The 24,030-nt window shown below is 50.0% G+C and overlaps 1 protein-coding gene and 1 long non-coding RNA gene across 2 annotated transcripts in view; one reads left to right on the forward strand and one right to left on the reverse strand.

The window, feature by feature from the left end:
* LOC144113091 (kalirin-like) overlaps nt 1-24,030 on the reverse strand; it is a gene marked incomplete in the record, with an annotated part of 253,434 nt that overhangs the window by 119,151 nt on the left and 110,253 nt on the right.
* Nucleotides 8,749-11,083, forward strand: LOC144113097 (uncharacterized). The gene is made up of 3 exons (XR_013310611.1): nt 8,749-8,878; nt 9,631-9,724; nt 10,986-11,083. It is a non-coding gene; the product is annotated as an uncharacterized LOC144113097 (long non-coding RNA).

Raw genomic sequence — 24,030 nt, forward strand, 5'->3', positions numbered from 1 at the left:
ACATGCAACTACGCAAAATGAGGTCGCTGTACTCAAAGAAAAAGGAGCATTCTAAATGCCGCCAGTAGATAGCGCGAAACGCTGGCTGCAAATACGTGCAAGGCATGCGGCCCCCTAGCGACCGGTGAGAGCGGCCCGTTTCTAGAAACTTGGGCGCGGCCACGGCAACGGCCCGAAACAAGCGGCCCAAAGCGCAGCGATCGACTGCCGAGAATTCACGCCGCAAAACGTCGGCTATAAGAATCAATTCGAGGATACGCCGCCCTTTCACGATGCTGTTTCAAGAGCAGAGCAGTCTTTACGCCGGTCACGAATAACGAGCGACTTTCCCCACTTGCACGACGAACAGCGAAGCAAAACGTGTACTACATACGCTCGCCCGCTTTTAGACCGCGCTTAAGTCGCATGAGCAGCCTTCACTAGCGACACCACTTTCACCCCATTGTAACGGAAATAATTGCGGCAGCCTGGGATCCGACCGCATCTGTTCACCGCTCTCGATTGCCGCCACTACTGAGCCTACAGCCTCGAACGCGGCTGATCGCGCTCTGCCGGCCAGCGACACCTGCGCTGCCGAGGTGGCTCAAAACTGCCTTTGTCCGCCGCTTGGGCCGCTGCAAACACGAGAACACATTCTGCGCGATTAGATACCCGCGTTTGGCTGACAGCATTCATTGCCTAGCTTCTCTCGGCGCAGCACAGATAGCTGACGCACGGCACGTGCGCCTTCGACAGAGCGCGGAGGCTCACGCCAATAAGCGCCTCAAGGTGGCGCGGAAAAATACTAGGAGTACTACCCAAAACTGCTTTGCTCTTTTCGCTAGGCAGTGTGTTATGGCGCTGCAATCGGCACCGCAAACTTCAGCGCAAGTTCCCCATAGCGTGTACACGTGGTTGGCGAACTATCTATATACTCCGTTTCATACATCGGGTGCAACGCTACGAAAGGTAATGGATGTAGTCCGCGTGAAAAAATAAAGCGGGGAGGGGGGCGTGTTTCACCGCGATTGTTTTGCGGCCGAGTGGTCCAAGTCACGAGAAAGCGATAGCTTGTCGTCAGCAATAACAGGGTGTTTAATCACGCTCATGACGAATGTGTCGTGTAACAAGCCTGAGGACAAAGCATTTACTGTTCGTCGCTCGCCGCAAGGATCGAACCCACTACTATTTGTTCGCGGATGTATACACGCAGCGCAAACAACAGCGCTAGCGCTCACAGCGTTGCACCTGGTGCACGAAAGAGGGCATAGATTTTTGTCCTCAACGCCCGCGAATACTGTTCTTCGTTTCCAGGGGCGTTCAGTGCGGTTGCCACGGGTATTTATTTTTTCAAAACTACGGCGGACTTTTTTCGGAACGCAAGTTTCGTTTTCTTTTTTTTTTTTGGGGGGGGGGAATATTATTTTCGACGAATGAAATACTGAATTTTTTTGGCGATTTAATGTTGCAATTCTGCGGGGTAAAAAGTAACTCAAAATCAACCTCGGTGTTTTTGTCACCTTGAACAATTTATTATCAGTAATTAACGTGCAAATGGCAGTACTTGGAGCCGTGATTGTAGAAAAAAATTGCGGCCGTCGTTAAAACAGTAACTCAAGTTAAATGAGAAAGCCAGCAGACAAAAAACGGAAGTGGAAGATTACTTCTAAGAACTAGGCTGACATGATATACCGTGGTGTTGCCGCGCTGAATAGAGCGCGAGGACGGGCCATGATGTGGTCTGCGTGTTGATGATGGCAGCGATGGAACTGCCGCTCAATCGTCGCGGTAGCCAGAACATACTTTTTCGTGACGCCCATGCGCGGTTTCGTGTCAGCGACTTGCATGCAGCTGATCAACCTAGTTAACAGACTAACAGCCGTAAGCACGCGATAATAGTGAACAAACAGTGAGGCGGGGAGGAGGTAGCGCTTCCCGGTCTGCAGAGGCATGTAAACTAGCACAGCAATACCTCAAATCGCACAGCTGCGCTGCTTATCCAACAATACCATCATCACATGATGCCCCTGACATCCCTAATTAGTTAACTTTCAACTCTGACACAGTGTAACCCGCATTCAACAGCCAGCTAGCTACAGCTTGCATGACAAGAATACTGACCTTTTTCGATTAAAATCGAATTTCGAAAACTGAACTCGGCTAACTTTGATCGTTTTTTTTTTTTCAGTTTAAACATCGAATATAAACCCCTAGTTATAAGCAAGCTGTTCTTTTTACCAGTTAAAATAAGACTAAAACTAGAACACTCCACAATGATGAACAAACAGAAATGCCAAGCCCACCGCTTACAGTTCAATCCTTAGTCTTAAGGCTCATGAACGGATCGCACGTCAGACACGCGCTATGCTCAGGAGGGCGAAGAATTTGCGTCCTTGTATTCCTTCTGCAAGGAAGCCACGCATGCGCCGTCATATTAGCTTGCACCCAAGCTCACTGCCGCGACTCGCTTAATAAACGACGGGAACCGCGAGGGAGGAGATAGACGACGAGAAACCGCCAACGGGAATGCCACTGCCGCGCAGAAACGAGCCAGTATCGTGGACTGGACACGTAGCAGGCTACCAAAACACGTACGAAAACTGCAGAACACGCCAGGCGTAAGGTGCAAGTTGGCTTAGTGACGTGGAACGCGCCTTTCAAACCGCGGGCGGCGCTAATAGTATTGCCTGAGTATAAGGTAACCTACTAAACTTTCTTGGACGCGTCCTTTTTTTTCCCCCTCATGCTCGAGCAAGCGAGCCCGACGTCCCCGAGCGTGCATTATTTGCGCGCGCCGCGACCAGGAGCGAAGCAAGGCGCGTGCCACGGAACTTGCCTTGGTCGAGACGCGGCGCGTCGCCCGGGGCTCCATGCGGCGTCCGCGCGCCCCGCCAAAGGAGCGAGACAGCGAGCGGGGACTACCTCAACGCCCGGGAGCCGCCGCTCGGCTCCCGCGAACAGGAGGGAAAAAAATACAAGAGAGCGGCGCAGTCATAGCGCGACGAACGCCCAGCGGGAGGCCGCGAGCCCGGGAAAAAAAGGCGGCTCCGGCCGCCAGCCGCGGGCCAACCGCGCAGCTGCACGTCGGGTCGAGGCACCCGGCAGCAACGGCGGCCGCACACCGCAGTGAACCGCCCACCGCGCAGCACGCCAAGGCGGCTGGCCGCAACACCGCGCAATTAGCGCCGGGGATCGGCAGCTCCCGACGACGCCTTCGAGCGACGATGCAGGTCTCAACAAGAACGCGCACCTGCGAGCGCCTCGGCAGTCGGGCCGCGGGCAGAAGCAAACACGCCCGACCTTTAGGCGCGACCGCGCTTCTTAATGCCACGACGCGCAAATACGATTTGCTCTCTTCTCAACGCTGTCGAACGCCACTTGCTGCCGCACGGTCGGCGGCTGTATTGCGTTCCTTAGCTGCGCATTGCGCCAGGCAACGATAGCAATGCGGCCACGCGACTGCGCGCCGCACAGCGTGCCCTTATAGGCGCGCTAATGCGACGTCCACGTGCTAGCGCGACCTTCTAGCGCGAGCCGACGTTCATCGGCTTTCTCCTGCCAGAGTTGTTATTGAACGAAACTATCCCCGTTTGCTTTTTTACAGGCTGTGAAGTGTTCGGCATAAGCGCGTGACTGCTGCACTCGATCATCTTCAACACTTCACATATTTGGCTTGCATGCTCTCAACGACTAAAAAGCTTTGCGGATCCCCCCCCCCCCCCCCCCCCCCCCCCTTCCGCCGACGCATGACCTAGCGTATTATGGCGACAGCAACTTGCACGGAGCGGAGGTCGAGCGAGAGGTGGCGAACGAAAGAGGGCACGCGAACACGACGCCTCGGCCTTTCACCCGCACAGAATGAAGGAAGGAAGCCTTCCGAAAACTTCCATTCGTCCATGCAGAACGAGCAAGCGTCGCAACAGCACGTCAACCACGCGGCGGGCTTCACCAATCTGCGACCACGTTCGGCGGAGAAATCTGACGGTCGGGCCTCGTGAACATCCCGGCCGGCCCATTACGCGAGGGGGCGACCCGTATTCGCGAGCCCGCAGCGAGTTCCGCCGAGAGACGCCACCAACGTCAGCCGCCGGCCTTTGACGTGCCCTGTCAACGGGTGAGGACGTTATCGGCGGCTCGACATCGGCAGCAAGCGCCGTCCAGGCAGTGAAGCCACGCGCGACAACGATAAGAACTTGCCACAAAGGCGACTCGCGAAGAGCAATACTCGACGGCACACTTGACGGGAGCAAAGAACGCCAGAGCACCATTACCGCTCCCGTTCCTGCGGGTCACACGAACTGGACGTGGCAGTAGGAAATGCCAGCGGATTCGTAGGGATCTGCACGACATGCGTGCCGCACTTGAGGATACTTCTTAAGGTGCGCGCTGTGTAGTCGAATGGGCGACGCAAAGCTACCCGACAGCAGAGCATAAAAAAAAGTCGCAATCGTCTCGACCGAAATAATAATAAAAAAACGAAGTACGCGCCGACTCCACTCAACCATGCCAATTGTCACGTGCCCCATTTACCAGAAGTAACCGAGCAACAGGCGTTTGCTTCTCACCGTATAAGGGAGCCGTCACAGCACCCCTAAAGACCGAAAAGGCACGTGTCAAAACGTGAGCACAAGTGCTCACCTTACTTTACAGTTTCACAGCTTAAGGGCTGCCAAAAGTGCTTCGCTGCGCGGCTAAGAAACAAATAACCAGTGCCCGGTTACTTTTGGCAAAGACGCTACACTGCCGCATGTAAACGTGCTATATCTGCGCACAACACTTTTGTCCCGTCGTGCTTCGATTCCACTCGGTCCCCCACTCACCACCGCCAATGTGGAGCACTTGGCCTTGGCTGGATCGCCGGGAAAACCCCTGATCCACCTGGACATCCTCATCCGAGGAATTTACGCCTCCACCTCTGTGAATTTTAAGAGTGCATGCGCCCAGAACATCTAAGCGACCATCCACGTGAACACTGAACGAACGCTCGAGAAAAGCAGCCCGCAACGCGGCAGCCGGGTGTTGCTTCGTAGCCAGCGACGCTCTTCGCACGTACGCATCCACCCCTGCTGTTTCTGCGATGCACGCGACAGACACGCTCCCTCGGTCGTCAGCTAGCTGTGCCACTACATCGTTCGGGCAACTACCGCGACCGGCCGACGAGAGCAGCGCGCTAACGAGCGAGGGCGAATTCGCCGGGCACGCTGTTAAGACAACGGCACCGGAGCCGTATACAACCGCTGACCGAAGCCCTTACTGCGCGCCTGGCCCTTATTGTCCCACCATCCCACCCGCGCAACACTCCGGAGCCCCTTTCATTTAAGGCCCCAGCTCGGGCCTGACTTATGGGGCACGCGGACGGCGAGGCGAAGGTGCGCTCGTCGAGAGCGAAATCCAAAGCAGGGACAGCGCGCGTTTTTTGTTTTTGCCCCTGCAGACGCGGAACAGTAGCGCACGCCCTCGTCGCCCCGGTGATTAACGAGCGGCCGCAGCCAGCCCGGCCGAAGGAGCCTCGACAACTCAGCGCGCGCTCAGCACAACGCAAAGCCGCGCAAGAAGCTCCCTTCGCGGGAAGGCCTGCAGTCCACGGGAGCAACGTATGACCCACTTCCGCCAAAGTGTGCCGCGCTTAACGTAACAACGCGAAACCGCGCGCTCAAGGCTAGCGAGAAATTCTACACGCGCCGTTGCTGGACACGATGGGGGCCCAGCGTTCCGAAGCAGCGCCGCTCACGACGAGCTGCACAAATGATGGGGGCAGGGCAGCGCTTTTCGAGGCACGGCCCTGAAATCGCGACATCTCCACTGCTGTGGCTTCTACCACGCCCCGCAAAAGGAGGAGTGCGGCTGCGTCCCGGAAACTGGCCGGGACGGCACGTACGGCAATCCTTTCAGCTTCTTTCCCGCTGCACGTTCGTCGGCTCCTTGGATATATACGGTTACGCAGCAGTAGGTCCGCTGGCAGCCCATTATAATTTCTTGCGCGCTTGTACAACGGTGGGGCGGTGCTTTCGCTCGAGACACAGAAAGGACCCCATTACTGAAGAACTTCGTCTCACAATTTGCTGAAGCCACGACTGGCGCCAGCAAACCGCAAGCTGAATTCTCAAAGCTATTAAGGAAAAATATTGGAAGTGTGCGCCATTCACCGACCGACACGTGCAGTTCGACACAATATAAAAAAGGAAAACACCAGATATTCACGAAACCAACAACTCCGAATGTACGGGCGAGCAGCGAAGTTTGTTCTTTTACTAACAATATTTCAAACAATTTTTTGTTTGTCGATTCCATGCAGAAGTAAACATAACCCTGTTCAGTTTCGACACCCCCCCCCCCCCCCCCCCCCCCCCCGCCATAATATAACGTGACGCATTTTGCACGCAGAATTTAAACGTTTCGTAGTGGCATATAAGAAAGGCGACATCGCAAGTTCGGCGGTTATAAACCGATCCACGCGATTTCTCTTCACTGGCAATAGTTACGTTTTGGTTTGTAAAAGGAAAATATAAAAAAAAAAGCCTCGCCTTGCATGACATTTGAGACGAAGCCGCCTCAAGTTCGCCACTCAGAGCCAGAACATTACAAAATGTGACTCCCACCGTTGACGCCAAGACGCTGCCGCACAGGCAAATGACCCCCACCCCCCTCCGTTGCCAATTGAAGCAGAGAGCACACGGCAAACAAATGTGAAAAAGAAAAAAAGTGGCGCCGGGAAAAGAACCTGGTCACGCATCTTAGTATTAAGGAGCGTTGGAGCCGAAATCCAATTTGCGAAATTCGACAGATGCGCGGCGTTGGCGACGGCGCGCTCGAAGTCGATACTGCGGGGCCGCAAACACTCGGCGGCGCCCGGCCAACGAATCAACAGCAGGCACAGGGCAGAAATTAGGCGCCCCGGCGATTGTTGCTTCTTCATATACAACACCGCGCGAGAGGCCGAGGTCGGCCCACTGCAGAGACGGGGGCACAAATGCAAAGGACAGTCCGAGGGCGTCCACCGTTTGCGACCAGGGACAACGAACCCGAGACAATACCGGATAGCACCTTATAACACATCTATGCATGTATTTACCACAGTGAACTATCGCACACTAGACACAGCGCCAGTGTGTGCGTGTACATAGTTCGTGCATATATTATTTTGTGCTCGAAGTGTAGCTCACACCGTCTCCTCCCTTCTATTTGCTACCATCCGATCGTCCACTGTATACCGCTGCTGAAGAACATACAGTTGACAGACCTCTCAAGAACGCGAGCACACGTCACCAGGGCTGGCAAGAAAAGCAGCGGCTAAGTGAAACTAAAGTTTCGCTTTGAAAAACTCAGAAAACATTTGGGGAAACAAGAAATACTGTAGCGGCAGCCTATAGAGCAGACACGTACGTTTTTCACTTTGCACTAATTATGCGATTATTTAGGACTAATTATACTTACACTGTTTAGGATGCGCGAAAAGTTTCAATGCAACAGATGTACAGCATCACCAAAAACCCCAAATGCGTTGTCTTTCTGACGGCAGCTGGCTCACAACGGTAGTGTCTCTAGCTGCCGCTGTGTCCGTCGGCCCCTCAGCTCAAGGTCGCGAGAGCGAATCCTGCAGCCGCATTTCGATGGAGACGAAATACAAACATGCCCGTGTGCTTGTGCGTGCCCTCGGACGGCCTAAATTAACCCGGAACCCCCCTCCGCTGCGGCGTTTTTCGCATTCCAGGTGGCGCTTGGGGACATTCGAACTCCACACACCTTATGCCCGCAGAACGGAAGACTGAGGCATAAGAGCCTCATATGAAAACCCAGCACCTGGCGGCGACTGCTTGCTCGCCACTCGCGCAGCACCGATTACGGGCGGCTCCGAAATTTCGCGCGCTTGATTCAATGCGCGGGAGAAATGATCAAAAGCGGCCTCAATTAAAAAAAAAAATTCTGCTACTGCAGTATCTCGAGAGGTTCTACAACTGAGAGCATTCTATTGTTTCCTCCAAATTCCTGCCGAATAGGTGCCAATGCTCGCAATTTTGGAGTGACAACTAGATGCTTTTCACTCATTTCGAAGCTAATTCCTCTCACATGATTTGCACCACCCATGAAAAGAAGGAATAGAGAGTGGCACTTCTCAACTACTTCTACTGCCTCATTACATACTGCAATAAACAATAAAAAAATGCTTCTAGAACAATTATATGGTCGCGAAGGATAACACTTTAGGTTATTTCTCACGAAATGTGCCTATTCCAATTTTAAAACTCAGCTGACATTACTTGAAATACCTTGTACACGAAGTGTTCTCTTCTCACAAGCGCGCTTTGGGCGCGCGCAAAGCAACGTTCACCAGCACACGTGACACGTGCGCCACTGAGTGGCATGTTCTGGTAGGCGTTCCTTCGCCACAGACGCGCGCGTTTTGTAAGGGGAGCCAAATAAAAAAAAAGTGTTAGAACGACAATTGACCATTTTCGGAAAAGCTTCTGCGCATGCGCGGTGATGTAGGGAGCCTACATGTCGCGCCCCCTCCCGGCTTAGGGTGGTGACTTCCTTTGACACAGCACATGCCGCCTCCCGCTAAGACCCATGTTGCCAGCGCGTGTGTTGTCATGGTTACGGGAAGACGCCGCGCCATCTTGGTCCCCGCCGTGCATAGGCGCGCATTAGCTGCTGCAGCAGTTGCGTCTTCATCGCCGTTCATCGTTGAGTGGGACAGTCATATGTTGTCGGTTGTTGCACTAAGTGCGCCAGGAAGCTTACGCAGCAGCCCGGGTGTTGCGTTCCGCAGTGCTCGAACCACTGCAGGAAGGGCACACGGATGTTTCGTTTCCCGGCTGACTCCAACCGAAGAAAACGTTGGCTGGCACAAGTAAAGCGAGACTGCTGGGAACCCACTGCTGCTTCTCGCATATGTTCTGTGAGTACCGTACCTTTTTCTCTTTTGTTACCTGCTCGCTTGTTATGTTTGGTGTACTGTGCTTCACGTTTACGATAATTAAACCACGGCCGCCTCGAACGGCGTGCGCGGCGTGGGTTTGATAACAGGCTACGCATTGCGGGCGTGGGTGCAATCTTCTCGTTAGTTTTTAGATGCGCTGGCGGCGTGTCTCGAGCACCAAGGGCGAGAAGCAACGGTTCGCATTCGCCCTCGCTGACTGTAATTCTCACGCGAGTGCACTCACGATATATTGGCGCCCGCTTCCTTGTTTGCGCTGTAATACATGCGCCAAGACTCATGTCAGAGAACATGACTGAGGTAGTGAAAATAAATTTCTACATCTCTCTGACATTGTACGCGTTCGCTGTTTCGTGAGCGCTGTGGTCGGAGGAACTTATTTTCAGTCAGGTCTGGTTATCTAGGCACCGTTCTGCTGTACGACGCTATTCGGTAGAAAAAGATTGGAAACCCAAGATCAGACTAAAAGAACACATTTTGTATATGCCCGGTTACTGGCATGCATATGAAGCCTTTAGGAAGCCCTTATCCAGTTTTTTTAGCTTGGCACTATAGCCTGGTAAAAGACAGCATGTGAAAACATTACAGCAGGTAGAAACAGCTCTGTAGTTGTAACGCTAGTCATGTTCCGGTTTGCAGCATTTGTCACAGTTATGTGCAGGTATGAATATACTTCTTGATGCTTATGAAGTACTTGCTGCCATTCATTTCAGGCACATTTTGAAGAAACAAGTTTCGAGCAAAACAGACAGGATGGCTTAAAGAAGCTAAGGCCAGATGCGGTTCCCACACTTTTTACTTATCGAGGTAAGCTTCTAATTTTGATCCATCTCTTAAATACAACTCTGCCTCATTCATATGAAATGTTTGCAAAGAAATTTGTCTACACGTATACGGTAGTGCTGTGGTTGCTTTGTGCAAGCTCAAAAATGTGCGCTCATCTGCTTTTAGAAGGCTGCAAAGAAAGGTTCATCACCATCAGCATTTCAAGGTCCATAGCAGGACGACGCCTATCCTACTGACTTCTCTTTAACCAGTTCCTGTGCCATCTGTGGCCACATTATCCACACAAACTTCTTGGTCTATTGATATGGCTTTTATATCCAAGCATTCCTACAGCGCATGTTTGCATCAGCATCTAGATCCCTAGCTAGAAATTTGTTGGGATCCATGCAATTCATTTCTTGTAAAACTAAATCGCGGGCATAAAAAATTATGTATATTGCACGTTATTGTAGGATCATGCATTCGAACAGCACCTTCAAACATAAAATCACTTTAAGCCGTGTTTTAACGGCTTCTGCATTACCTCTGGCTCATTTTTCACTGTAGATTGAAAAAAAAATGAATGAATGACAATTGAAATCTTCCGTGTAAGCCATAAAGGTATAAAGTATGGCACTAAACAAAACTTTTGCCACCTAACTCTCTGCCTACCCCTACTATATTTGCTTTTCTTGAACACCCACTACTTCCCTAAGGGACTACTGTTTATCTTCTCTACACATTGAATGCACTCATATATATGATACTAAGATCCAAAACGTAACACACAGATATAGCCTTGTATTCAAAGAGCACAAGGCCACCTATAGTGTGTTTATACTTTGTATAGCATCGTTTTTTCTTTATAATTCACCCGACGCATGCGAGAAAGGGGGCGTCTAGAATCAAACAAATATCCTAAAGCAGACTGCATACTGTGCTGTCTCATTTGTTCTATGTCACCTGGCACAGAAGCTAAAATGGCAAAATTCAGGACGATTAGTAATTCTAGTTGCATCAATGGTACCTCAGCTGCTAACACAACCTGCTGTTGAGCACAATTTTGCACGACTGAATCATTGCCAGTTGTAGCATGCTTTCCGACGCTGTTAAATATGCACTGGCGGTAAGAAATCTAAAGCCCCCCCAGTACAGCTTTGGGATCTTAAAACCCAACTGATATTACTACTCCTGAAGTTTATTTGGAAGTTTTATGCAGGTACTAGGTTGCGCTTCTGTAAATGCAGAATTTCTGCAGTTCTTGAGTGTAGTGCTACCCTATTGACTGAATTTTTTATTTCAGCCATCCCGAAACACCGGAAGCCTCCGAAGAAGCGGTCTTGCTTTCGTCCGGATACGCCAACGCAAAGCCCAGTACTTGACCCCACCGGAAATGAACCATGTGGTAGTGCTGCTCTAGAGCCTGTCTTCGCATCAACAGCCGAACAAACACAAGACTCGGCTGTGAGTTACAGCATGAGTTCCCAGGACACTGTCAGTCCACTACAATGTGCTCAGGTACCAGGGTATGATCTACCTTTAACAACCACCTTGCTGCCGCCCAAAGCTGTCGACACTGTTATCTATGCAGACAGCGTTGCCCATTCCTTTCTGAGAACAGATAAAGCCAGTGGGGAAGATTCCACTGATGCAAGTCGACTTCCTCTGCCCGCAGCTTCACCCATGGAGGCCGAATCCTTAAGCGCTGAAAGGTCACAGCATAGTAATGAGCGATCAAGTAAAGAAATACCTCAAGCTGCATTCACACTTGGTTCAAGTACGGCTTCAACTGACTTGTCTCTTCAAAGACAGAATGCTGAGCTGAGAAAGAGAAATAAGGACTTGGCCCAAAAGTACAGAAACCTACAGAGGCTTCACGAGCAAACAAAGAGAAAACTGCGCAGTCTTGTAAAGAAGTCACAGTCGCCACAACAAAAAATGATAACCTTGGAACAATTACCGTTCCTCAAACACGACCAGAGAAGGGCTTTGACGGTGAAAACTACGAAGGGCCTTAAGTGGTCTGAGAAGACTATTCGAGAGGCCCTTCAAATAAAGCACGCATGTGGAACAGCAGGCTATGAATTATTAAGATCATTATCATATCCACTGCCATGCAATAGGACATTAATACGAAGGCTTCAAAATATTAAATTTTTGCCTGGAGTTCTTCTTGAAGTTTTTAATGTCCTGAAATCCAAAGTAGCCACAATGCAAGACATAGAAAAAGACTGTGTGCTCTTCATGGATGAGATGGAAATCTCCCAAGGATTTGACCACGATCGCTCGCTTGATTGCTTTTTTGGGAGCACTACATTGCCGGAGTCCGCTACAGATGTTGCCAACCATGCTCTTGTGTTCATGGTTGGTGGCGTGAACACGAGATGGAAACAGGTTATCGCCTATCACTTCACTGGAAGGTCGATAGATGGCTCTATTTTGAAGGACATTGTGTTCCACTTGATTGAGCTTTGTTTTCAAATCTCGCTTAGAGTGCTTGTTGTCACAAGTGACATGGGAGCTGCCAACCGTGCAGTTTGGCGCCTGCTTGGCTTGTCCAACCACAGAAACTCACAGACTGTCTGCTGTATTCCGCACCCGCACCTCCGTGGCAGGCAACTATTCTTTATGGCTGACCCCGCCCACGTCTTGAAGAACATCCGTGCCCAACTACTCCGAGTGGGAGAATTCACTCTGGGTGAAGAAACTGTTAAGGAACAAAGTCTTCCTTCTGGCACTGTCAAGGTGGAGCATGTTGAAGCAGTGTTGAAGTACGACTGTCAAAGTGAGCTGAAGATTGCAAATAGGCTGTCGGAAATCCACATCAGCAGTGGACATTTCACTACCATGAAAGTGAACATTGCTGTGCAATTGTTCCGTGAGGCTCCTGCTGCTATCCGATATTTAATCCAACAAAAAATTTTGCCCCCCGAAGCAGAGGCTACAGCGTGGTTTTTTAACCTCGTGAGCAGGTGGTACACCCTTATGTCGGCCAGACATCCGGTTGTTGCTCTGAGCGATATAGATCCTTCAAAGCATAAAGAGGCCACTGCGCTTTTGGAACTGACGTGCAGCACTTTCCGTCAAATGAAAATGGGAGCAACGGCACATTGGAAGCCTTCACAAGCTGGCCTTCTGGCATCGACCACTGTTGCTCTCAGCCTGTCGCAAGACCTCTTGGACAACCAAAGCTACAAGTATGTGCTTCTTGGCCGGCTCGTACAAGATTGTCTCGAAAACATATTCTCTGTGTTGAGACTCAAGAAGCCGGTCCCTAGTGCATACGACGTTAAGTGTGCACTGAAGCTGATTTGTGTTGGACAGTTCATGCACACACCTACAAATTCTAGCTACGAGGTTGATGACAGCTTGCATCTAGCTGACCTCCTTGACCCAACTATCCAGTGACATGAAGGGCAAAACCAAGAGCCTGAAGAGCTAGAAAACCTGTTTGTGTGTGCTCTCACAGAAGCAGAATGTGACATTCTTGCTTATCTAGGAGGATTCCTGGTCAAGTCTGTCATGAAGTCCATTGGTAACTGTAGTGACTGCAAAAATGCCCTTGTTGGAGATGCTACAAATCAGTATAGCAATCTTATTAAGCTTAAAGAGTACGTGAAAAATTCTGAGAACCTCATTTATCCAACGCAAGCAGTGATTAATGTCCTTATAGAATGTGAGGAGCAGTTTAAGACTTTTGCAGATATGAAGGAAATCATGGTGCTCAAAACCCCATTTGCTAGCATTCTGAATGCCCTGTGCAAGGCTGTCAAGTTGAACTTAGGTTGCTGTGAAACGCATCATGCTCAGGCAGGGAAGGTCCTCCTGACAAAATATGTGAGGACAAGACTGAGGATCCATCTACGACAGCAGCATGCACAGAGGGTGGATGGAATGTCTAGCAAAACATGTGCCGCAACAAACCTGGTCTGAACTCTGAGAAGGATGGTAACATCATATGCTTAGATGCTTGCAGTCAGCTAGTTAATGATTTGGCCTTGCTTTCGTTGTTTTTCTATAGTTTGACACAACTCAAGAAAATAGGGGAGATGTCCTTAAAGAATTCTATCCAGCCAATGGCGCCAACCGATTTTCATGACACCATGTTTAATGCTGGGAAGTTGCATCGCTGGGAGTGGCAGATGAACGGCAGTTAACCGTGGCTTAATCGGATTGACCGCGTTGTCATGAAAATCGGTCACTGCTATTGGCTGGAGGGAAACGGTCGGGGGGCATCTGCCACTACTTCCTTGGGTTGTACCCGAATATAGCACTCTGACACTTTCACTGTGTATGTCGTGTGTACTTTGCTCGCCTGTAAATTGTTCACGTCTTTCAGCATATTTTTATGTCACCTCTCTGTAGCAAGCTGTTGCTGGCAGATTGTGTGCACTAACCAATGAAGCTGCTTTGCTTCAGTCAGCATTTGGAAATAGCAAACTGATTTACAGTGCGTGCCACTAGTGTGTTCATCAAAGGTGAAGTTTTTAGGAGCAAGTGTTGGAACTAGATGCAAATGTGTAAACCACTGTTTCAAGTCTTTTGTGAAGTGCGTAACAGTCTTATTTTTGTGGCTGGAGCATCACTACCATGCCTTGCATTATTTAGGGGCTGTAAAACATACGCTCCCACAGAGTTGCCGTGGTGTTTCTCATTATCATTTGAGTTGTTTGCATTACTAGTCCTGCTAATTTAGCCCATTTATTGTGTCCTCTGTACTGCACTCATGCAATTTGTTCATGGCTATCAGTATATTTTGTTTGATGTAGAAGTGTTCATTGAGCAACGAAGCTGCTTTACTTCGGTCAATGTTTAAAAATAATAAGCCTGTTTGCAATTACACCATCAGTGTGCGCACCAGATATGTTTTACAGGAGTGACTGATATGTGTACAAAAATTTCACTGGTTTCACAGATGCTGATAATGGAAGAATGTAATTTCATATGCACTTTAGCTGGCTGCGGATGCTTATATATTCTGTCAGTTTGCTTGAGAAAGAATATGAGCACCTCCCCTTTAATTGACAGTTGCCAGAAGTGTGTCGGCAATAAAAGAAGCTTCTTGAATGTTTACACGAAGGCGTCTGAAAATGTCATTTGGTTTCTTGATTTTAGGTTTTCTCACTTGTCCCATTGTTTGTATTGCTCCTCTTTCTCTGATTCCATTCCAGCAAGTCTCATGTTACACTCTGAACATTTGAGCCTCCTACTGAACACCCTGTGTAAGTTAGTTTCTCAGCACACGTGGAAAAATGGTAGGCAATGTGAAATGAAGCACTGCTTTAATGTTAACTCAATGGCAATCTGTACAAAACTAAGACGCTTACAACACTCGATCTTAATTTGTTAACATCAGCCTCAAGATTCCCTAAATTTTTTTAAGTATGTTTATACCTTTTGCTGAAGCTACAGTGTGCTAGTATGGGGTTGCATAGCTCATTGCGTAGAGCATGTGTAATTGCTCACAGAAGAGCAAAATGCACAAACTAATGGTACATTGCACACGCAAATGCCATTGTGATGTCGGTAATAGAACTACTGGGGCACTTAAGTCTCTTCCCGTGCTGTGAATGCGTAGGCATCCCGTGCTGTGAATGCATAAGCATTAGGTGCTACTGTTTTGCTTCTGTTGCGTGGTTTTATTTTGAACCTACATAGACCAGCGTTAGCTCGGTTTACCGTTACATTTTCGATTCTACTCATCGAGACCTTTCAACGATATATGACGATGCTATAGCATTAGGTTCAATTTTAAATCAAATAAATAATTAATGGTAATTAAGACCTGCGATTACTCCGGTGGAATTATACTCGACATAAGCTATCCAACGATATATAGCTTGATGATGGAGCATAACGATTGATTTTTAATCACGGTTATCTAATTAATGGTCGGTAAGACGATTAGTTCAGTGCAATTGTACTCAACATAAGCTATCCAGCGACTTAGTGATGTAGCGTAAATTTCAATTACATTACAATTAACTAATTACCGGTAATTAATTGAGACCTACAATTAGTCCGGTGCAATTATACTCGACATAAGCTATCCAACGATAGAACACTTGCGGCGATTATGCCCGACATAAGCTACACAGCCACTACGGCCACATTCTGTACAGGCCGCGCATGAACCAAGTAATTGATAAGCATTAAAAAGTGGGCCTGCGTAATCTTTTGATTACCGTCATAACATTAAATTCTGAACGCCCAACACCTAAGCTCGGTTAGTGCTCATCGTGAGGAGGAACCCTTTTTACGTAATTGATAAGCGCTGCTTTTTGGCGTGATGACGCGCGCAGAGGAGAGACCCGTTCGGAGTGTAATGCACCGTCGCTGAGAACTGCTCTATGTCGTCGGAACGGCGTCATCTGTTGGTACTAACTTCGAAAGAAACGCCGATAAACTAGAATATAAACTAATGTTGTAGATCGCCCCAGCGACCGCGCCACTGAAAGCCGGGGATGCTCTCTTCAAGGGGACCAACATGGCTGCCCGTCATGTTTAGCGGCCGTTTTCGGCAACACTGGGAGAGATGTCACCACCCTAAGCCAGGCGGCAGGTATGTAGGCTCCCTACGGTGATGGCGCAGCTAGCGCCCTCTGTAGGTGATTTGGTTTTGGTTGGAAAACCTGAGCTGGCCGTGCATTCCAGCGCTGTAGTGCGGCGACTGATGTGAGCTGTAACCGCCACGTAACTGCCGTGTAACTGCAACGCGTTTCTAACTAAACTAACCACGTGTTTTGCAGCAGCGATACTTGGACGTAATAAAAGCCGCGACAAGATACGACGCGCAAAAGACGAAGCCGTTAATGGAGCCAGCAATTCGCGCATCCAGCACGTTTCGAAACGACTGTTCCTGCTACATTTCGCGCTTGCTCCCAAGTGCGCACAGCTCGGTCGTTCTAGAAGAGTTTTGCCATCGACGCACGTGCGTATTCGGTGACGGCCAAATTATTTATACTAGTATGGTTGGTTGGTTTATGGGGGTTTAACGTCCCAAAGCGACTCGGGCTATGAGAGACGCCGTAGTGAAGGGCTCCGGAAATTTCGACCACCTGGGGTTCTTTAACGTGCACTGACATCGCACAGTACACGGGCCCCTAGAATTTCGCCTCCATCGAAATTCGACCGCCGCGGCCGGGATCGAACCCGCGCATTTCGGGCCGGCAGCCGAGCGCCGTAACCACTCAGCCACCGCGGCGGCTTTATACTAGTATGGACATTCACCATATATGCTACAGTTTCAAGCTGTGCTACCTCAAAAGCGGAAGCACGCGTCAGAGCGCAACCTCGCCTATATCCGCGCATTCCAACGCTCCAGCGGCCGGTTAGCACGCAAAGCAATGCTCTATCGTATCAGCACGAGCCGCGGTTGAGATGGTACAACGGGTCATTTACTCTAATCAGTTAAGTGTGGCCTGCGGCAAAAGGTGCTGCATGAAGTTAGCACAAACTCCTGCCGTATCAAGGAAGCGCGAACATAAATGTCTGTGCGCATTAGGAACGCGCATTTCATTATGCTGTTACACTCGCCCGCACATAGGCGCACATTCATGCACACTTTCATTTGGTCATTCGGCGTTCCGCGGTGAGGTAGTAAACTGCAGGTTTAGCCACACATGGTCGTTTTTCAGGCTACAACTCGAAAACTCTTCGCTTCACCCCGTTTCTAAAAAACGGAAATGGGGTGTTCTCCTCCTCTATCATCCTCTTTCGTTAGCAAGCACACGTTTCCGGCGAAGAAACAACGCTAAAACAAGAAAGCAAACGCATGTGAACAGCTGAAATTACCTTTGCACATGCCTGCTCGAGAACCCCTTTCCAACCAAAAGTGCCAGCGGAGCTTCCCTGTTTCCACGGCAGGCGGCGCTCGCTTTTCCGCAAATGGTCCATTAAAAAAGATAATCTTAACATCTTTTTTTTTTTCAGGCACTCAGGGGTGTCCGAGATAGAGGCCCCTGAGCACGTATACGGATGCGCCCCCTTTAGCACCTCCCGGCTGTGGCCAAGTAATGCGCGCCGCCTAGGCGGATTTCAGAAGCAGGTCGTTTGTACACTTGGTGTGTACAAACGTTTCACTGTTTGCAATGAATGAGGTTCGATTGGCTACTCCAAGGTAATTAAATATTGACACGGTGCATTCTTCGTCTCTGCGCTCTTCTCGAGCGCGCGTCTCTCCGAGGCGAGGAAGCTGAAAGTAAACGTTCTGAGCAGCTGACGTTCAGCCGTTCGCCTCACCAAGCTCTGTGGTCCTGCGTCCTTTCAGGTCCTTCCCGGTTCCGTGACAATATCTTAAACACCAACAGAGCACCGCTAACGACACTCTTAATCCAGCGAAGTGCTTCACTCCCTCTTGAAAACTTTCGCTGAGTTACCGAAGAGCCGGACATAAAATCGGGCCCCCGTCGAGCCCACGACGTCCGCTAAAGACACTCGCCCACTCTTCAGCGCCGCGTTCATCAAGAGCGGCGAAAATTAAACGCGCCCGGTTCGACACGTGCACACACACATCGGAGCCCCTCGAACCCCGTCCGGCAAGAAAACAGAGCCGGTCCAAGGTCACCGCGGAAGCCGCTCCAATTTCCCATTACAGGGGGCAGAAAAAGAATGCCACTCAAACGCGCGGGGAAAATGAAGGTGCCCGGCAAACGCAAATGACGCATCCACTTGGCAGCCGCGAAGGGAGCCAACGGGTGAGACACACACACACAAATTCACCCTCCTCCCTCAACGGCGCGGGCAGAAAAAAAAAAAAAAGAAAGCAGCGCCGATGTACGGCAATCGCCTGAAAGAAAGGCAGCGCGCGCTTAACCCAAGGACGGCGCGAAGAATGTGCGACACCGAAAATTAAAGGCCGCGCGCCACACAGCGCAAACTAATTACGCCCCAAAATTGGCGCTCCGCTTTCTTCGGGATTTATTTTTTTTTCTCATTATCGCTTTCTCTCCACCGGCTGACACGGCCCTTCCTCGCAAGATTGGTTCGCGGGGCGGCCCGAGAAGCACGCGCTGTTTTACACTGTCGAAATCAATTCGACCGCCGCTACGATAACGACGAGGAGGCTGCTGCTGCTGCCGCATAGCGGGTTTTAAACTGATACAAAATCGCTTCGCCGCGAAGGGCAACCGTTGGGCGACGCCCACAGAGCGCGCTACTCGCCGAGTCGTCGACGAACTGCGCGCGTGCGCTGGGCTTTGCGGAGTCGAGAGCGATGGCGTTACGTGCTCGGGCTCCAATGGCCCGCGAAATTACTGCCGCCTTTCCTCCTGAACGATGCTCGAAAAGTCGCTCGGTGCTGAGCGGCAATCCTCGCGCTAGAATTACGCTTTACCCTCCTCCCCCCACTGTCATCGTTTCGAAACGCGGGTGCCCAAGTACACAGCGAGTGGACACAGCTGTGATCTGGGGTGAGATAGAACTATACACGCAGCAGCAGTGCCACACTTCCTGGCTCCGCGGCCTCCCCACCCATCGGGGCGGACGCGTGTACGGAGCGTCGCAAAGTGAAAAGGATGCGGCATAAGCTATAGGTGCACGCCTTGACTGTGGGGGCGGAAACTTGCTCGCTTTACTGCCGAACACTCCGGGCGTCCTTTTAAACCCGACAGAATTTCTGAGCGATGTGCAGGCACTTCCGGCGAACGCCTGAAGCTGGAACAGCCTTTTTATGCACCCCCGTTCGCCCAGAGTGAGAGAAGCGAGAATAGCTCCACAACCGGAACATACGAAGGAGACCAATCGGAAGCGACGGGCGTGATAGGAGTAGCGCTAGCGAAGAGACGTGATCGATGGCGTGGTGCGCGCGTTCCATGCACGCAATATGGAATTAAATGAAATGGAATGGGGATCCGTCGTCCAGAATCTATAACAGGCCGCAACAGCGCTATAGTTATGAAGCCGGCTCGCGGTTCCGCTCGGCGCAACCTCTGAAAATACTCTTTACACTTCTGTCGACGGCACACCAGCTGTTTCAGAGAGCCCGCCACTAATTTTTAAAATGTAGGGTATTCGAGATAAAAAAAAATGGCTGTGGTTTAGCTAGATCTGGTTAATCCTAGTTGAATTGCGAAAGCTTCGTTTCCTCAGCACTTCGTCTGCGCAACGTCTCATTCCGACGCTCTCGAGAACTCAAACCGATCTCTTCCGCAGTTAAAGAATCACTCCGGGACGTGGCACGACTTCTTCTGGCCCCATCTTCGTTACGACGCTTCTCGAGTCGTGCGGCGCGTTCTTCTGGCGTCTCTTGAGCGCGTTGTCTCTTCCTCGCTTCGTTCTGCCGTTGGTGCGTCTCTTTCGCGCCCTCCATAACGACTACAATACACTGAGGCGAAGCTCATATATATGCATATACCCCCAGCGAGGCGACACCTCCTCTCACTCTACCCCAGCGGAGCACATTTCGTGGAGCGAGCAGCGACGGCGCCATTTGTTGGAGCGCGGCTGCGGCGTTGCTAGGCAACAGCGGCTCAAGGTCAGGCCACGCGCATACGGCTGAAGTGCGCGACGAGCCGAAATGGCTGGCTGGCTGGAGTAGTAAAGCTTTCGCTTTAAAAGATAGCTTTCGCGCCATCGGAATCAGAGTGTTTGAGGACGTCATAAAAGAGGTAAATCACGTTAACTTTAAAGTGAAGTAAATTCTAACGGTTAATGTTTGACTATTAAAGAGAGGCACCTGGTTGCAAGTAGAGGTGTGCAGCCATGTCTGTTTTTTTTTTGAATTTCGAAAACGTGATCACCCTCGGCACTGTGTCTCAATAAATTTTGGCCATTTCTCGGCAATTCGATTGTTGGGCGCAAAGTGACGCGCACCAGGGAACGTCACTCCGCCGAGCACGTGCCGCGTGACCGCCCTACCCGCCTCGGCAGGAGTAATACCCCTGTCACACGGCCAGTTTCAATCACCCTCGAGTCGAGGGTCTTCGAGATTCTCAATCGCCATCGAACTCGCCGCTGCTACACGGCAAATCTCAATGGCCATTGAAATGGTTCTCGTGTCTTACGCCACAGATGAGTGGCGCCACAATCGCTACTTTGGATTTTGCAAAAATAACAAAAATAGTTGATAAATGTATACTAAATGCTGAAATACAGGCATACGCGAAAGTCGTTGAAAACCCTTTTAGTTGCACGTACGCGACGTACATATGCATACACTGCTGTAGCCACTTTAATACAAGACGAGCCAAAACCAAGCCAGTCCAACTGCGTCGGAGCGCTGCTTCGTCAGGCTTAAGACCGGGGAAATCGCCATGATATCTGAAAAACAAGAGCTATTTTTCTCTTGAAACCTTATGCGAGAGTAAGAATGGGCAAATCGAAGGCGAATACAACAGCTTAGAACACGATATTGCTTTGAGGGATTAGCGACGAAGCTGTTATCGCTGTGAAGCGGGCGGGCAGGGTGCCGCCATGTTGTCAACGTTAAGTACGCAAGCAACGCAGACTGCAACGCAAAATGAATGCGCTTAAAACCAGTCTAATATCATTTTAAAATCATTTTACAGGCTGCTTACATTAAATTTTATGCGAATAATGTTTGTTCATGTTTTTTCACCGGGAATGTGTCGTGTACGAAAGTGCGCTTGGCGCCGCTCGGAGCAACGCTAGCAACCTTGGGCAGCGCTCGAAGGCCCTCGAAATCTCGATGGAGTTCTGCGCTACTCCGTTGACTCGATAGGCTATTGACTCGATCGCCATTGAAACTGCCCGTGTGGCAGCGCTCGATCGCCTTTGAGTCGATAGACTATCGGTTCGAGGGCCCTCGAAATGCCCGTGTGACAGGGGTATAATAAGCAGTGGTGGAGCTACCGCTAGCCCTTACAAAAATGATCTATAGAAGTATATAGACTTCTTATAGACTCTATTGCCCTCGTATAGATTTTTTGTCTATTCATAGTCTATAGACTGTCTACAGACGAGTCTACTAAAAGTGTATGGCCATAAATCTAGATTGTCTATAGACTGCCTATAGGATTTGTATTGCCTATATAGACTGTTCTCTAGGGTTTGTCTATAGAGAGTATATAAGCCGCCGCGGTGGCTGAGCGGTTATGGTGCTCGGCTGCCGGCCCGAAAGACGCGGGTTCGATCCCGGCCGTGGCGGTCGAATTTCGATGGAAGCGAAATTCTAGAGGCCCGTGTGCTGTGCGATGTCAGTGCACGTAAAAGAACCCCAGGTGGTCGAAATTTCCGGAGCCCTTCACTACGGCGTCCCTCATAGCCTGAGCCGCTTTGGGACGTTAACCCCCCCCCCCCCCCTAAACCAAATAAATATAGAGAGTATATATACTTTCTATAGACTACCTAAAGAAATTTTTGGAAGGGAGTAGTGTTCCTGTAGCTCCAGCGCCACGAGCGATGCCTGTACGGGTGCCACTAAGATCCCTTTTGCGGCCGGTAGTGAAAATAGCGGCGAGAGCCGCTATAGTCGCGCTCACCCGCGTTGGGACGCGTTTGCCGGCCGTGATGCCGGCTTGTCGCGGCCACAGTGGCTCAAGTTATACAGGGTGTTTCCCGTAACTTGAACCAAGGATTAGAAAACAGTGGCGCACCGTAGCTGGGTGAAACCAACGACATACTGTTTCCCGTCATGTGACGCTCCTCACAGTGTTTTTACGCGACAGCGTATACAGCTCGTTCGATCGAAAAGCCGCCGGCGTAGTAGTAGTCGGCACCGCGTGTGGGAAATAGTTTAGTTTATGGGGGTTTAACGTCCCAAAGCGACTCAGGCTACGAGGGACGCCGTAGTGGAGGGCTCCGGAATAATTTCGACCACCTGGGGTTCTTTAACGTGCACTGACATCGCACAGTACACGGGTCTTAGAATTTCGCCTCCATCGAAATTCGACCGCCGCGGCCGGGATCGAACCCGCGTCTTTCGGGCCAGCAGCCGAGCGCCATAGCCGCTGAGCCACCGCGGCGGCTTCGTGTGGGCAATAATCGAGGGCGAATAAAAAAAAAATCGTATCATGGTAATTTGTGGTTCTAGTGATTGACGATTGATTGGAGTGTGATAGGCGATGACGAGTTAATGAAATCGTTGTAATGATTACTTGATTAAATAAATAAATGGAGAAATTGGAAAAATGGGGTTAAAAGGTGTGAAAATACTCAGAATGAAACAGCTTATGCTTGATTGTGGTAATTAAGAAAATTTAGTGTGTTCAATGAATCAATTGAAACAGTTGAAAAAAAAAATGAAAAATGCGTTCAAAGGAGTTTCCAACGGCCAAGGTGTAGGAGAGGTTTCCGCTTCCCAATTCATGCTTTTCTTCGCAAACTCTAAGCGCAGTGCCAGGACAAGGTGACAGTCGGCACTTAGCGCGTGCTAACTAGTTTCTTATTGAAAAGCGAGGGTTCGGGCAAGGTTCTCATGGCACGAATTACAGCCCATGCACGAACATGGGGCGCGAACCCGCAAGAGCAAACGACACCACTCTGGTTTTTTTTTTTTGACAATACCAAAAAGGAATATTCTATATAGTGTACCACTTAAAGCGCTAACAATGTTTCTGAAATAATATTTGCTCTGAAAAGTGTGTCTGTTAAACGCAAAAAAAAGCTTTTCGACGGTGAGCTATGTTTACCAACATGAAAGCCCTTTCTCACCATGGGCGAATTCGGTGCTCGTTTACGTCTACCTGCTCTTCTGCTCATTTATTGCAATGTACAGTAAGCATACGTTATTACAGGACATACAGACAGTAAAAAAAAAAACGTTTTCTTGCAATATTTTTTGCGACAATTCGTATTTCTGCAGTCATAGTCATGCTTTAGGGCTAACGCTAGCCAAGTAGGATACAGAAATGACATAGGAAAAATGTCAACGCGGACGCAGTGAGAAAACGGGACGTGCGCTGTACTTTATTACTGCAACATTATTAATGCAATATTATTATTGCAAGCTTAATTGTTGAAAGTACAGCGCTCGCACCATTCCTCCACTACGTCCGTATTCGTATTTTTGCGCTCCTACGTGCCTTTTCTGAATATGCACCAACACGCCCAGCTAAAAGTACTTCCCAAGATACCTCTGTCTTTCCCGCATTCTCATAGTGGATGAAGTGTCCTTTTATGAAACTCGCATAGACGGTGACGCCAGGGTTCCCTGTTGGGCAGTATATAGAAACCATGTTTTGCGCCGCTCCGCTCCCGGCTACGCGCGCGACATCCAGCGATAATGCAGACAGGTCCGGTGCGAGCATGGACGGCCAAACTAATCGCATTGCCTGTCTTTTCGCGGTTCGCTGGCTGCCACGGCTTCTTCCACCGTCAGAAGCGCCGCCATCACGATGATGCGACGGAATGTTGCTCGCCAGAGTTTCCGCACACGAAAACACCGCAGA

Source organism: Amblyomma americanum, chromosome 1 (assembly GCF_052857255.1).
Source record: "Amblyomma americanum isolate KBUSLIRL-KWMA chromosome 1, ASM5285725v1, whole genome shotgun sequence".
NCBI classification, from domain to species: Eukaryota; Metazoa; Arthropoda; class Arachnida; order Ixodida; family Ixodidae; genus Amblyomma; species Amblyomma americanum.